Raw genomic sequence first — 16,985 nt, 5'->3', positions numbered from 1 at the left:
GCTGGGCTTCCCAAAGACATGGATCAGAGCAAAACTCCATCAGAGCAAAGAACAGGGGAGGCCAGGGGAGACCACAGAGGCTTGGGACAAGTGTCCATACACATTAGAAAACCAGTTATGTGTGGGAAGGATTAGAGCCCTCATGATAGTAAATTTCCAGTTCCTTCCATGCTGACAGTGGCTCAGGGGGGGAGGGTGGAACTCCAGAGAGAAAGCGTGCCATACAATATAAAGATAGCTGTAACCATCACTGAGGCCTGCAAATAGGGAGGGGGTGAGCCCCCACCACTGGAGGTGTCCAGGTTGAGGCTTCAGGTGATCTATGAGGGCTGAAATAAAGTGATAAAGTGCCCCATTACCTGGACTCCACCTGCAGTCCATGCACCCCAAAATTGTGAACAAAATCCTGGAAGTATGTACATTTTTCCTCTGGGGAGAGTTCATGACCTTCTTCAGATACTTTATGGAACCTGAAACTATACCCCCAAAAGATTAAGATCAACTGAGTGATACTGTTGTTTCAATATTCATTCAATATTATATGCTCCTAGGCTAGGTGCTAGGGAAACAGGGATAAGTAAGATATTGTCTTTATCCCTGTAAAAGGGAACTTTGAATTTTGCATGTTCTTTTAATCAAACAAATGTAAAAAAAATTCCTTATTTGTGCAATGATGGAGAATGGCATGCATTGGAAAAACAAGGAAGAGAGGGATCCAGTCTCCCTGGGAGAAGGTACCTTCCAACGCTGAGAATGGTAACTCTATGGCAGATAGTAGTGAAAGGTTCTCCAGCACACTTTCAGCAGAAGTTATGCTCATAGTCTCACAGAGGACTCTAGGAGATGGAGATTGAGAAATACAGCAGACATTCTAGGATCATAGGCAAGGGTCTGGGACTTGCTAACCTCCAGATCTGACCTTCTCCCAGCATGCATCTCATCTGTCTATGAAGCGGGCTCTCTAGGATATCCTAAAATGAGATGTCATGAAATAGGTAGGAAAAGTTTTTGATCACTTCCTGAAAATCCAAATCACCTACTGCCTGTGCCAGGGAACACAAGAACATTAAACTGCCAACCTGCTTTACATTTCTTTACCCTCCATGTAAGACGGACTTTATGGGACCAATAAATTGGAGGCAGTAATATCTTCCCATCAAAACCCTACCTGCCTTCCAAGACTGGCTCTTACCCTATATCTTTCGAGGCTTTCCAAGCCCTCTGTCTACCAAGTGCATTCTGTTCTCAGACCTCCAGCAGCACCTACTGCATGCACCTATTATTAGGTATCTAATGTTTACCATTCTGTACTGTTACTTTGCTGGCTCCTATGAGTACATTTTACCTCGTTTTAGAGTAATAGGCTGTTGCTTGACAAGATCATCAACAGAATGATCAATCAAGATCATCTCTCTTCCACTGAACATTCTCAATTGGAGCAGGTATGTAAGAGGGCTCAGTTAAAGACAATGGGATGATGATTACAAAACTGGAGTATTTTAAATTATTAGCATGATGGTTAATAAGCATATGTGATCCCCATAGAGTATAGATATGTTTTCTACACCTCTAATCAGTCTCGTCTCTGTACTAAATAGAAACTAGGGTGCAAAGTTATCTGGGGTCTCATTGTGAGCTGTCCAGAGGGAAACTGGACAAGGAAGGATGTGGAAACATGCGCATCACCCAATGCTAACAGAGTTTTATTTGTTTTTACTTACTTTTACATTTGTTCAGCTAGAATCATGGAATGTTAAATCTGGAAAGATGACAGAATTCATAAGGACAAACTCCTCATTTTAAAGGTGATGAAGCTAAGGTTGATAGAGGTAACATCATTTTAGGGTGAGAAAAATTAACATTACTTGGTCACAGGCTCGTAAGTAGCAAAACTGAGATGAGGACCTAGCTCCCTGAGTTCCAAAGAAGCGGTCCCCTTCCTTGACCCTCCAGAATTTTCTCACTGACTTCTTACTTTTCTGTCCAAGTAAAAGCTGTACAAGCTGTAGGCCTGGTTCATAGGTCCTAAGCCTATAGCTGCCCTCTTGCTTTCTCTGCTTCAGCCATGTTGGTCTCTGTGTTACTCCTTAAAATTCAGTCATGCTCCTGCCTCAAGACCTTCAACCCAAATCTCCAGATGCCTCTCTGCCTCATCTTTGGGTCTGGCTTCAGTGTCAATTTCTTAGTGAAGCCTTCTGTAGCCAAATGAACTAAAGTGACACGTTTCTATTGCCTGTACCAGATAAACATACTCTCTCTTTTTTTCTCAGTGAACTTTTTCCTTGAGCATTATCACTAATATTCTGGGTATTTTGCCTTTTTACTTTGCTTATGGCTCTCTCCTTTATTGGAATGTCTGCTCTCCAGGAAAGAGTTTTGTTTATTTGTGATGTGTTTCATAAGGTCATGTATCCCTGGTACTTTGCACAAGTTCTGGCACATGGAAGGTGCTCAATATACTCTTGCTAAGTGAGTGATGGGGAACAGAAGCCAAGGCCCAGGAGGGTCAATGTGAGAGTCAGGACCATGGGAGCCAGCGGCCAGTAAGTTGTCATATTCCATGGTATTACAAGAGATAAGCCAGAGCCACATGGAGACAAACCTGGGACCTGAATCCATATGTCCCTGGCCTGTGAGAGCCACCCAGGCTCTCTGACAAGTTGAGCAGCAGAGGGCAAATATACCTCGTGGCTTTTAACTGAGGATTTAGAGCTATGGTTTTTCAGTGGAGGTAAGGCACCATGGACCACTCTACCCACAGGTAGGGGGTCACTGACTCAGAAGAGGAGTAAAGCACAGCTTCAGGACCATGGAAGTCAGCAGCCACTCTAGCTGGGAAGTGCTCCCCTCTCAGTGTCATCTGCATCTCAGCTCACACAGCTACCTCTGAGGACTCAACAGATGTGAGTCATGATTCATACCTGGTCCCCAACAGAGTCAGGGACTCAGGCACCAGGGAGGAGGGGTGCCAGGCCCACAGAAGGCCAGGGGCTTCTGTCTGTGAGCCAGACCTTTCTGGGAGCCTCTCATTGACTCCCACGCAATGTGGATTCTTTAGGGACCAAAGAAACCCAGGGTGGAGAATTCCTTCATACTCAGTGACTCGAATCCACCATTGCCAAGCATTTCCCAGCCACACCATCTTTTGCTCCGCCATCCCTTGGGCCATGTTATTGCAAATAAACCAGGTGTCATGTCACTGGAGGCCTTTGCCTTCCACCTTCTTTACATTCCACAAAGTCTTCCTGTGAATGGGGGTAACCATTGGGTTCAGGTCCAATTGCCAACTCAGAGCAGGAGAGTTTCCCAATAAAAGCCTGGATCCTTTACCTGGGAAGTCATGCTGCCCCTTGTCTCCCCAGCTGCATAGAAACACAGAGGCAGATCCACCTTTGTTTTGGGGTCCCCTAGTCTTTCCTGCTGTGGAAAGCCACAGTGGAACCTGAGCACCCCTAGGGGAAAGAACAGCAGCTCAGTGAGGACTCTACTTATGGAAATGATCTCCCTCGGAGGTCACCTCTGGCTCACTGAACTGGAGACCAGTAGCTATTTTCCCAAGCAGCTATGCACACCACATGGAAATGTAAAGCTAGCTGGCGTCACTATTTCTCTTTCTCCATATTTTCTTCTTCCTTCCACACAAAATGCTTGGGGCCCACCTGAGACCTAACATTTGTCTGTTTTGAGAATAGATGAGTATTTATTAGAATTAAACAGCTGGGAGCCCTGTGATATTTAGACGGGTATTAGGAGGAGTGTATGGGAAGAAGATAATGCAGGGCTTTTTTTCTGTAAACCAGTCTGGGCTTAGTTACTGAGGGGATTTCTTAGGTCTCCTGTGAGAGCCAGATACAGTTAATTTCCTGCAAAAGCTGCGGGCTGGGCTGCGCTGATATTGCAGTGTTATTTAGAATAGAAAGGTCAGGCCTGAGATTGAATAATCATTGACAAGAAATCCATGGGGGATACAAAGCAGTTGGTAAGCAGTGACTGAAACCTAGCCTGACTCCTCCTTCCCTTCCTCCAGGGATCCGGTTGATCTTAGGGTTTGTTTATTTTTCTTTTTGTAAAATGTTTCCCAAACCCTCAGAGCTAATGGGCAAGGTGCATGGAGACAGGGAGAAGGCCAACCTTCAGGCCATTCAAAATGCATCACTCAACCTTCCACGCTTGATTTGTCTGCTCTGTTTCTCCTAGAACCCACACTGGAATTTTCAGATCACAAATGGTGGCACCACAAAGCATTTTGTCCCCCGAAAGGGCATTTTCCTGCCTAGGATCTGGTCAATGCTGCCTCCTTTTATAGCCTGTCCTGAGTGTGGAGGGCAGCTGGGAGAAGAGGGTGGGGTCAGATGGGGTGAGCTTCTGCTATGTGTCACGCATGTGGTATGCCCATGAACGTAGGGTGTCATTAGTCCCAGCATGCCTGAAGTCCCAGATGAAAGATGAAGACAGGTTCAGAGAGGTTGAATAACTTGCTCAAGGTCTCCCAGCAACAAAGCCACAAAGATTTAGAACCTAGGGCTCTCTGGGTGCCATGTACATGTCCCTTGTCTGTCCACACTCTCTCACAAATTTTCTCATCTCCGCGGTAGGTTCTTCCCCTAATGTTGGCCTCCTTCTCTGTAAGGGGGTTCTCAGAAATCCAGGTTTTCAATAAAAATTTCTCTCTTGTTGAAAACATCAAATGCTGCTGTATCAGAGTTCAAATCCCACCGATAAGATGGCATAAGCTTTTGAAACCGATTTGGAAAGAGGAGGAATAGGCTAGGGGATTTCTGAGGTCTCTTAAATCTTGGATGCCAAGGCATTATTTGCTTGCAAATTCAATTAATTTACAGTTTGGCCAGGGAATTTAGGAATCTTAAGGGCACAGGCAACACAATAATCAACAAAATGTTCACCAGTCATCAGTTGTGAATTAGCATCGAGGTCATGGTTATTAGCGCTTTCTGGGGGTGATGGTTGGCAACAGGTGAGGGTTAGTGCCCATGGTTCTGCTTCAAATAAAGGAAGGTCTGTGGTTACAAAGTCAAGGTTGAAGTCATATCTCTGTGGAAAGATCAGATTATCAATAGGGAATATGACTTGAGCATGATTTACTGGCCTGATGGCTTTGGATGACAGCTTGTCTGTTGCTGCCCGGTACTGTCGCTGAGTGTTGCGGCATCTGATGACGCTTGCTATTCTCTCTAACACTCCATGGCTGGGAAATATAGAGTCATAGGTAGTAGGCTGGGAGGTGGATGAAGCTGGGACCCACATGTGTGTTTCCTTCCTTTCCTGAGCTCCCGTCCATCCCACAGCTACACTGGCACTGCTTCCTTCATTCCACCTGCACTTGAAGTCTGAAATGAGACTGCTAGAATAGACACAGAAAGCAGGAGCTTGTGTATTTTGGAAAGGAAGGTAAGGTGGTACAGCAGAGTAGGCAATAGTTCAGACCCTGGCTCAGGGGCCTCCCCTGGTGGCGCAGCGGTTGAACGCTGGGCTGTGAGGCTGCCCGCGGCCTCTGCAGTGCTGGTTCGCTCCCAGGCTGCCGGCAAGGGTCCCACAAAAGAAAAAAGAAAAAAAACCAAAAACAAAAACAGACCCTGGCTCAGATTGCCAATGTGTCAGCCTTTTTTCTCTGCTTTGTTGTTTTGGACCCGTTGGAAATTTGCTCAACTTCTCTGTTCTTTAGCTTCTGCGCTTGTCATGGGTATAAGGACAGAAGTCAGCGAGGGTTGCTGAAAATTTAAATAAGTGAATATGTGCAAAGCCTTAGGATATGCCTCTACCAACTTAAGCACAAAGGGGGCATCTTTCCCTCCTTGCTAGACCTACGCGCCTTCAAAACACCTTTCCCACTTTGGCATGTGTCAGAATTAATTGGGGAGGTTTGGTGTGAGTTCTTACCCAGCTGGTTCAGGTGGGAACTGCAACTAGGATCTTAGTTCTGGACCTTCCTCTGGATGTGGTTCCAGAAACAAATTTTGAGATGTGCCTTTGAGGCTCCTTTAGGGCAGTAGTAACTTATTCATTCATTCATTCAACAAACACTTGAGAGCCGCCTCTAAGCCAGTACCACCTTGGGCAATTCATTCCAAAGTCCTCAACTTTCACTTTCAGGATGGGATTCACACCTGCCCGTAGTACTGGCAGGATTATTTTGAAACTCCAGAGGAAAGTGTCAGCACATCTGATGAAATGGTGAACAAATCAGTGGCGTCAGTGTTATCGCCATGATGACGGTCACCTCTCTAGGGTTCGTGGTCCTGCAATCCCACCAGTGCAGAGGGACTCTAGGTTAGACAGTGACTTAGGCAATCTAAGCTTCTTGGCAGCATCTGGCACCCTTTTTGCCTTTGATTTATCAGCATAGCTCTCTCCCCGTGAGACACCACAAAGGCAGGTTGGGTGACACCTTTACTGCCTGGCATAACTGGAGCAGAAATGATCTTATTCATGCAGGGGTAAAGGACAGAGGCTCACCTCTGCTTTATTAGCATAGTTTTTTGGGTTAGAAAAGGCCACAGGTGCTGTTCAGGAGAACGTTGCTGCTCTAACTGACTGAGATAGGTCAAGCTGAAACCAGGACAACAGCAGACCGGCTGCATTCAGTGGAGGTGTTTCTGTGGCCCCTCTCCCTCCCCCAGTTTGCTCCTGTGGCTGCCAACCCTGAAGTTTATAGGTATCATTACCTATGAAAAATCTGTTCCATCTGAAGATGGTTGGGGTTGGGGAGGGGTGGCAGATTGCAATTTAATGATCAGATTAAAATATGCTAAAGCAAACAAATAAATAAATAAAAAGCCCAGCAGCCTGGAGCACCACAATTCATTCCGTGGGCAACAGAGGCTGGGGCTCCAGAGACCAGCTCGTAATTCACCCCACAGGCAGGTTTAGTAGCCTGTTACTGTATGACCACAAGGAGAAACAACTCTCCAAGAAAGATTTACACTGAATGGCCCTGGAGGCTGAAGGGCTCGGGTCTGGGAGAGGAGAGGGAAGTGTGAATCTGACAGGTCCTAGTGCTAATAATGGAAACGGAATGGATGCCACCTTCCTCATGTCAACAAGTAGGGCCTACATTTTTCCACATCTTCCCAGCATCCCAACAACTCTCAGCCCTTGAGTTAACTGTACACCCTTGAGTTAACTCTCCACCTTGAGTTAACTGGATTATTAAGCATAACTTGATAAAACCATGTGGTGTTGGGGGTCATGTTTCTATTTCTACATCCTACCAGACTGCCGTCTCATGAAGGAAGAGAATGTGAATGACAGTCATTCAACACATGTCAAGGTTTGGCCACTGATGTACCCCATATACAATGGTGGTACCAAAAGTCTACACTATATGGTGAAGGTGTGTAGGAGGCTGTAATATCGGGTACGTATTATGACACTCAAGGACATTTGCACAGTGATGCCATCGCTTACGGACACATTTCTCAGCACATGTCCCATTGTTAAGCAACACAACTGTCTTAACCCTGTCATTCTTCCTTTTAGGCACAAAGTTGATACACCATATGTAAATGTTGGCGGGGTGAATGGCTGAACTATTATTCTATCAGCACTTGTATTCCCCAGTGAGAACCTACTTTGCGCCCACTCTGGAGTAAAAAGTTGGGGGAATGCGACACTGGGGTCCCACATGGTCTTTTGTGTCTTCTTCCCTGCCCTCCTTGCCATCCTCAGAGACCTTCCCTTTCTCTCTCTGGCCTATAACCAGGTACTGGTCCCTGCAAAGCACCTTCCAGTACAGTCTTTTGTACCTGCTCTTCCCCTGTTTAGAACTCTCTTTATCCATCATTATATATTTAACTAAGTTTTCAGCTTGCAGCTTGAGAAGTCAGTCCTCAAAGGGGACATTGCAGACCCCCCTGATGAATTCAGTTCTCTTGATTAAACACATTCATGGGGCCATACATCTTTCATTTGTATTACACATCAAGTTGCAGATTGACACCTATTGGTGTGACCAATGCTAGATACTCCCTCTAGACAGCAAGCACCCTAAGAGTAGGGACAAGAGTAGGGACTAAGTCTTTTTTTTTTTTTTTTCTGACCATCACCCTCTGTACCCAGAACAGTGTCTGGTATACAGTAGACTGTCAGAGAACATTTGTTGACTGGAGGAACTGTTCATATCCTTAGGGAACTTGTCATCCTACATGAAACAGACATCACTGAAGTCCCCACCTTACCATATCCTATTTCTCCATGGAAGACACCCTCTACTCTCCACTGAAATGTCCACAGTTTCTACAGCAGCAGATTCTGGGGAGCTAGAATGTAAAACTGATTAGGGGAGTGCCCTGCCAGAGCCCAGCAGGGCTGTGGATTGTTGCTGTGTCTGAAGGAAGAAAAAAAAAGAGACGAGATCTAAGATAATCATTCATTTCCCCCCTTTGGGGAAAGTTTTTTTGTTGTTGTTGTTCACACTCAGCAAATGATGCTCTTGTACTGATAACAAATGTCAAACGCCCTGCCTGGGACTTGGGGGAGACAGAACATTAGTGAAGGAGGAGCAATTCAGTGAAAAGGACAGAATTTCTGTTTAAGGACTGAAAAGCCAAGTAACAAATGTCACCAAGATACTCCAGGGAGACAGTTTTGCATCAACAACCTGTACTACAGGAAAAAAAAAAATAAACACATCCATGGCTCCTTTTAATCATCGTGTACTCCCCACTTTTGGGATTTTCAATGGGGCCTTCTTCTCCCACTTTGCCAAGATCCTTTGCTCTCAGCAATGTAGCATTTGGGGGTGACAGTTCTGGCTGGACCACCACTGGGGAACAGCCAGGGAGGAGCCGTGGGAGCAGCAGAGGAAGCTCTATACTGAATCCTAACAGCATTGCAAATCAGGACAACACAACTCCTCGCGCCCCCCCACCCCCCATCAGTGGATATAGACTTCTGGTCAATTTCTTTGTTCACTTATTCATTTGACAATGCTGAGCCAAACTCCATTTTAAGTGTGGGAGTCGCTGCTCAGTCTTCTGTGGTATAAATTGTAGTTAGGATAATGTCTTCATCACCTTTTTATTCCAGTGAGTATAAATGCATGTGGACAGAGTGGGAATCATCGTATTCTGTTTGGAAGGGAGGCAGAAGAAGAAACTGCCACATCGTTATGACTATGCTGTGGGGCTGATGACCCTCCATGGAGTCTCTAGGGAACAGGTGATATTGCTCTGAGCCTTGAAACATAGGTGGGTGTTCTTGCAGAGAGGATATCATTGTAGGCAGAAGAAATTGTGGGCACAAAGGCAGGTCCCAGTGAAAGCTTATGGACTTGACTTACACTGGCAATTTCTCTGGGCAATTTCAAGCTGCCATCATCTCTTGCCCCAAATACTGCAATCACGTACTAACGTGCCTTTCTATTTCCAACTTGCTTTCCTGTGACCCATTAACAACACTGTTGACAGCTTCCTACTGTTAAAACATATTATTCCTTAGCCCCAAGTCCTCCAAGATATACACGGACTTTTCAAACGGATAATCAAAATCCTCTCCAGCCCTTACAAGAGCTTTGTATGTTCTGCTCTCTATTCTCTCTCCTCACCCCACCCTGCCGACCCCCATTAATTTTCTGACCCATATCCTAATAGGCTTTATCTGATTCAGTCACACTGGGCTGCTTCTTACAATTCCTCAAATTGACCAGATGTGCTTCTGCCCCAGGGCCTTTGCACAGGTTATAGCCTCGCCTGGAACATCTTGTCAAATTGCCTCACCTCCTTCAGCAGTTTGCTCAAAAATCATCTGTTTAGTCTGTCGTCTAAACCACCTTATCTTGATTCACTCTAGCCCTTCCATTCTCCTTTCTTACCTTCTCCCACCAACATGTTTCACAATGTAACACATAATATTTCACTTATTTATCCCCTTCCCTCTCTCCCTCCCTTCCTTTCTTCCTTCTTTCCCCTTCTGTCCCCTTACCCAACCTTCTCTCTCCCTCCCTCCCTTCTGCTCTTCCTTCCTTCTTTCCTTTATTGTTTGAGCACATATCCAGGCCTTCTTTCTGTTTTTAGAGAGGTCTATCTTCCTGAGTTCTCACAATTTATGTGGAGACAAGTTTTTGAATAACAGTTCAAGGCCAAGGACACTGGAGAAGTATGTGTGTGGCTCGGTGAGTGTGGCAGGGGACTGACACTCTGACATCCTGAGCAAAGTTTGCAAAAATGCATGAAAAAAAGAGATAATCTTAGAATGCCTGGGGCTGTTGTGAGACCACTGGCTCACTTTGTATTTGAGACTATAGGAAAGGGAGGTTAGATTAAGCAAGGGGCTGCAGAATTCAGAATATTTCTTTTCTATCTTTCTAACTTTGTTTCTTTACCTCTGCAGAGCAACCTAAATTTGCATTCATGTTTTTTGAAAGAAAGCAATTGCTAACTGATCTTGGTGATCTTGTCCACCGGGGCATTTCCCCAAACCCAGCTGCCAATAAGTATTGGTTGAATTAGATGGAATTGAATTCCTTTATCACCAGAGGAAGGTGGGGGTAACCACATTCCAGGCTTGGGAAGACATTAAATCAACATCATCATTGCTTCTGGGTGTTAGAGAGTACTGCCTAGCATCTTGCCACCTTTCCTTGAAGCCACATGATTTGAAATAATCAGGTCACACATTTTCTCAGCAGCTTCTTTGGCATCCACTGTTGGATCCCTTGATGGGATTAGTTGCTCCACGTGATCCAATAGCAAGGACTTTCTCCTTTTACTCCATAGCTGTTTCCCTAAGCCCAGCCTAATTCAACTTCCCGCTGGCTAAAGGCTTTGCTAATGGACATCATAATTTAAAATTTTTGCTCAGGCTTATAAATTGACAGATATAACTGTATTCATTGTCAAGGTTCTAGAGATTTGGATTTTTTGTTCAAAGTCTTCCTGCCAGAGGCTAAGATCCTTCTGGGGTGCAAAGCAATGCCTGGCACATAGGAAGTGGTCAGAACATGATGGCTGCACAGATAATTGTCTGCAGACTGTCACTGAGGCCTCAAGCAGTAACCCCTTGGGAGTGGAGTCCAGGGAACTCACAGAATCCTCAGCAGAGATTTTGCTCTTGGCCCAAAGGTGGTATCAGCAGAGCAGCCCAGGGAGGGGATTGTGCTGAATAAACCAGTAATGTATGCAGAGGTAGGAATGCAGACCCAGGGAAAAACGAATTGGGTTTACTCCACAGAAAGTCAAGATGCAATGACTTGACAGCGATAAATGTGTGTTCAGAGGACAAGTGGGTTGAGTGATTGATGAGGTCATCATCTCTTGTTCTCAGGAATCAGGTGCAGAGGGCTCTGTCTAAGCTTCCAGGCACTGTGGGCACGGCAGACATCTGGGCTCCCCATGGGTCTGTACCCATGGGTCTAGCCTCTTCAAAATGCCTGGAGGGTGATTCAGGCCAAGCCTGCACAGAAAGACTTTTACCTTAAATTTGAGGTAAAAGATGGGAGGTCTATTCATTTGGGAGTAACTATGATCTCTTCATAAAATAAATAAAAATAATTCTACATTCCCATTTAGCTACGACTACTCATCTTAATTAACAGAGGCTGGAAATCCTTACTTTCAGCTTAAGTTAGATTGGCCTGAAAGACTTGCAAATAAACCCAAAAGCTAGCACCCAGAGAGCAGTCACCTGAGAAGAGATGTTTCACGTGAGACCATTCAGGTAAGACTTCACAACCTTTCTCCCCCAGGTGAACTCTCCAGCACCATGGTGAAGAGGCACCTGAGGAAGAAGCACTAGGAAGAAAGAAGATTCAAAGAACACCTGTGTGAACACAAACTGCAGAGATGTCACAGCTTTGCCTACTTTCAAGCATCAAGTTTGTGATTTGTTTAAAGAATTCTAACTTTTCTTGGGATAGGGACAGTGGAAAAGTGAATGAGAAGTGAAGGAAAATACATTGAGCCAAGGAGAGGACAGGAATTTCATCAGGAAGGGTAAGAGCCTAGCGGCCAGGCTGGAATGATATTATTAAACACAGAGAGGAAAAAGAAAATATGCCTGTGGTTAACAGTTTTTTTTTTTTTAATAAATTTTAGTTTTATATTCCCCATACAATTGCAACCCCCTTATTTTGACCCCAATCCCTCCCCTCCCCACCCCTCACCCCCCATAGTGTCTCTGGTTCATAGTTTTTTTGTTAACAGTTCTTAAGAATGAAATTGGGGGGCCTCCCTGGTGGCGCAGGCGGTTGAGCGCCGCACTGTGAAGCTGTCTGCAGACTCTGCAGTGCGGGTTCGATCCCGGCAGGCCAGCGAGAATCCCACATGGTGAAGCAGACCTCTCCTGTCTCCCCCGCTGCTCCCCTCAGCAGTGTATTTCAATCAGTCTGCCTGTTCTGTTCCCCGCTCTGTCTCCGGTGAATCCTCTCACCATCCCGCACCTCTGGCCTATACCCCGGTTCTTGTATAAAAATAAATAAATCTCTAAAAAAAAAAAGAATGAAACTGGGAAAAAAGGAAACACTGTAATTGTTACTAGTTCACTACAGAGATGCATCCAGACAGTTATAGCAGAGGAAATCAGACTCATCATGCGCACGTTGTTAGCACTGTGTGTCCAGCATTGTTGCAAAATGAACTCATTTAATCCTCCCAACCATGTCATGAGATAGAGGTGCAAGTATTATCTTATCTTCATTGTATGGATGAGGAAACTGAGCACAGGGAGACTGAGTAACTTATCGGAGGTAACAGAACCAGTAAGTAGTTGTGGCATAACTGGAAATATACATTTGGTGTTTGTCCTTGGTTCCTGAGCCAGAACGTCTAAACTCTTTGGAATTTCTTGAGTAATGAGGGGGATAAGAGCATCTTTCATTTGGGGTTCCCTAGATATCTTCAGAATGGGGGCAGGTCACCAGGAAAACCAAGACTTCAGTAGAGACTTGAAATTTTCAGCCCTACTTCCCAGCTCCTGGGAGAGAAGGGTTGGAGATGGAGTTAATCACCAGTGGTAAATGATTTAATCAACCATGGCTATGTAAGAAAACCTCCATCATAAGCCCTAAATCACAGGGTTTGGGGTGCTTCTATTTGCATCCATGTGCTGGGAGGGTGGCACAGCCTAGATTTATGGGGACAGAGGATCGATCCTACACTCAGACACTTTCAGACCAGCCCCACGTACCTTCCTATCTGAATGTTCATCTGCATCCTTCACTTCGTGATCTCTGTGAGTCCTTATGGCAACTCATCGAACCTGAGTGGGGGATCATGGGAACTCCCTATTTATCATCACTTCATCAGACGTCCAGGTGACCTGAGTGCTCCTGACCACTTGTGACTCTGGAGGAGCCTCTTTTTCTTTCTCCTTATCCTAATAAACCTGTCCTTTTAAAATGTAAAGTAAACAAACAAAGAGAAGTACAGGTGATCTGATTTTATTTTAACTTTGGGTAGTTCATGTCAGAAGTGAATCCAATTTCAGGACACTACCTAGTTGGTGTCAGAATTCATTGGTATGAGAGAAAACCTCTTATTTAGTGTCAATGGGAAACTGACAGGTTGATCTAGTCTGGCTTTTGAGACTAAATGAGCAACTATGTGTTATTCTCACAACAAAGGCTCCAGAAAGACCCTCTGAAAGCAGAGACGGGGAGTTACTAATGAAAGTAATTGGAAACATTCTCATGGATGACTCACAAGTTCTCATTAAGAGATACAAGAAAACATGACCACACTTAAAGGGAAAAATCAAGATGATCTGGTGGTAAAATACTTCACTGAATTCCAGTGTAGTAGTCACTACGTAGGGCCAAGACACATCATGAGTTCTGAGGGTGCGGCCCAGGGATAGCTCCAAGGGAGGGCTCAGAAACTGGGGACACATCACAGGGATGCTCAGGACAATGACTGAGCTTGGGTGCTGGAGGATTCCTCTTGTGAAGCATGACTCAACTCATGGAATTCAGGCTGAGAGGGATTTATCTGATCAATGAAGTCTTTGTACAAGAGGCAGTATTTGTGAAAAATATCTCAGAATAGGATTTGGAAAAGAATGTCAGGAAAACAAATGCCTGGGTCCAACAGCAAACAGAGTGAGCTTTCTACCCGACAAAGAAGGGATGGAGCTAGGGAAGACAGTTTTCAACTTAGCAAGTCTGCATAAAAGGAAATGGGGAACAATCATGGAGAAACATTAGGTCAGACCTCAAAGAGATGACAGAAAGCAATGTTTTTAAGGCCTAGGACTCCAGCACAGGGAAGGTAAAGGCTTCCTGGGAAGGCCAGTGTTCCTCAACATCAACCTCAGACTGGACTCAGCAATTGGATGTTAACTCTGGTTGAGACAAAGGAGAAGTTCAAAGGAGTGATGAAGTGAAGAGATTTCAAGGAAGGAAGGAAAGAAGGAAGGAAATAGCAGAAGCCACAGTGCTACGGGGATAACCATATCTTAGATCAGGAATGCAGGTCTTAAAGGGAAATGGAAAATACACATCTTAAATATGTATATGAATAATAAGGGGACACAGGAGCCACAAGTAAGCCTGTTCATGGGAAGGACCTATTTTACATTTTTTAATTTTTCACAAAGACATGAATTTGCAAAGGTCATTCTTGGAGCGAGGAGGCAGAATGTGTAGATTGCATTTGTTTCCCCCAGGATAGAGGAAGCAAAGTGCAAAATTAACCTCGTGTGGGTGGCTTTTTCTCCACACTACAGTTGATACTTATTAATTGGCCTTATACTTATTATTAATTGGCCTTATAAAGTCTGAAATACTTATACTTATTGATACTTATTAATTGATACTATTAATTGGCCTTATAAAGTCTGAAATACATTCTCTTTTTACCTTTTCATGTATTTTCTGTTTTTCCCATTTCTTCCCTAACCATCTCTGCTATGGTTATCCATTAGCAATAGTCACATGGCATCATGACCTGGGTTTTGGGAACTTAAATTTGCTGTAGAGGCTTGGGCTTTGCCTGTGTTTCCTAAATGCTGTGGATAAGACATGCTTGGACGTGGTTCCTATGCCCCCTAAAGTGACTTTTTGGGGAAAATGGGGGGGTACTAGAGACTCGTGTTTGGATTTACTCAACTCTGGAGGGACTGAGCAGCCACCCCCATTCCAATAGGAGAGACCTTGGCTGAGATTGTAGAAGGAAGTGTCGACTTCCACTTGGCTGGTAATGCCAGAGGAGAACATGTGGCTGTGAGTGAACACAGAAACCAGGGAAGGTAGAACTGGAGGCTAGCATTTCTTTGAATTTTCATTTTTAAGAGAGAGGAAGATTTTATTTTGAACTTTAATTCTCTCTGGATACTTGTTAGTGGGAGATTTACATTCACATATACTGAAGGAGACAGGGCCTCTTATATTATCAAGCTGTGCTGTGGACAACTTTGCGTACTACACACGACAGTATGGCTGGATACTGTGGGAGACAGTGAATTCTGGCATAGGGTACGACGTAGCCTAGACATCAATGAATGGATCCTTGCAATGTATCGAGAGGCGTTCAGAAACATGAGCTTAACTCTATTGCATGAGTCCCAGGAGAACATTCAAGGTCAGTGATTCTCTGAAGCATGCAATAGACATGAGGCTCTAGTCGTGGCCACTCCCCCACTGCCTCAGAAATCTACCCAGAGCTAGAAGTGATAGATCATGTCTCACTGGGCTCTGTGGTCACTACGTCCCCTGCTCTCTCTATTTGTAGAGTGTAATGACTTTCATGCAAGAATGACAGCAAAGGCCCCAAAGTGGAGCCTCATTTCTTTTTTTTAAGATTTTTTTTATTTATACAAGCACTGGGTACAGTCAGAAGCGCGGGAGAGTGAGAGAATTCACTAGAGCCAGAACGGGGAGCAGAACAGGCAGACTGACGAAGTACACTGCTGAGGGGAGCAGCGGGTGGCAGGAGAGGTCTGCGCGCCATGTGGGACCCTCACCCGGTGGCCGGGGATAAAACCCAGCGCTCAACCGCTGCGCCACCACAGAGGCCCCAGAGCCTCATTTCTTGCTCTAGCTTCTGATTTAGAGATCTGGGTGAAAACATTTTCCCAGGCTTTAAATGATTTCAGAAGAAGGAGTTCTTGGCCATACCTGATGTCTCCAGAGGGAGGAGGTTATCATCTGGATAACAAATGGTGGTCAAAATGTCGGTGTTTTTCTGTGTGGGAAAAATAGTGGAAGTCTATAAGGATGTACATGTAGGAACCTATTCGTGTGGGTCACAGGCTGAGTATATATCAGATTTTATGACTGTAAGTTTTTAGACCTCAACTCTCCCAAGTGCTGCTGGTCATCAGACTTGGTCTTTCTAGGAGCAATAAAAGTGGTGGGGCAACTTCTTGAAGATGGCCCAGGCTGCCTTAAAGAACAGCAGCTCTCCTCTCCTGATGACCATAGGCTGGATGCTGAGACATTCTGAGACAGCTGGAGAAGTGAGGAGCTTTCCCTTCCACTTCCTTATTCCAGAGACTTCCATTCTATCTCTCCTGAGGGGGCAGTACTGTTTCCCATTTTTATATCCCTGTCTCCAACTTCCCCACTGAAGAATAACAGCTATGTCTGGGCTGTTGACAGGAAATGGCCTAACTGGTAATGTGTCCAGTGCAGTGACACAACCATCTGGGCATGTTTTTTGTTTTCATTTATGCTTTTGGTCACTAGCTATGACAGAGATGGCCAACTATCCAAAAAGTTATCACATGCAAGGCAGTGGCTCCCTAATTGGGGATGGCTTTTCCATCCTCAACCCTTATACTTAGGAATATGAGCAGAAGGAAGATCTTAGTCAAGGTCTTCAAGAAGTGGTTAGCTTTCCTTCATGCTCTTTCTGTCTTGCTGGCTAGAGATGGAGAATGATGAATTCTTGGGAGGGTGGGGGAGCCACAATGCAGAAGGAAACTTGAATAACTACATAGGGAAGAGATACCCTAACCAGAAACATTTGCCTTAGTTATTACATGGGTGAAAAACAGACTTTCACTGCATCTAAAGAATTATATGTTATAGCAGT

At 44.9% G+C, this 16,985-nt stretch overlaps 1 protein-coding gene across 1 annotated transcript in view; it reads right to left on the bottom strand.

The window, feature by feature from the left end:
* The window catches only part of PBX1 (PBX homeobox 1), a 657,632-nt gene that overhangs the window by 14,460 nt on the left and 626,187 nt on the right, over positions 1-16,985 (bottom strand). The window lies entirely within an intron of this gene.

The sequence above is a fragment of the Talpa occidentalis genome, unplaced genomic scaffold (genome assembly GCF_014898055.3).
Source record: "Talpa occidentalis isolate TD23 unplaced genomic scaffold, MPIMG_talOcc4v2.1 talOcc4.12, whole genome shotgun sequence".
In the NCBI taxonomy this organism is placed as follows: Eukaryota; Metazoa; Chordata; class Mammalia; order Eulipotyphla; family Talpidae; genus Talpa; species Talpa occidentalis.
The sequence above is the reverse complement of the archived record's forward strand: the minus strand, read 5'-3'. Positions and strand labels throughout refer to the sequence as shown.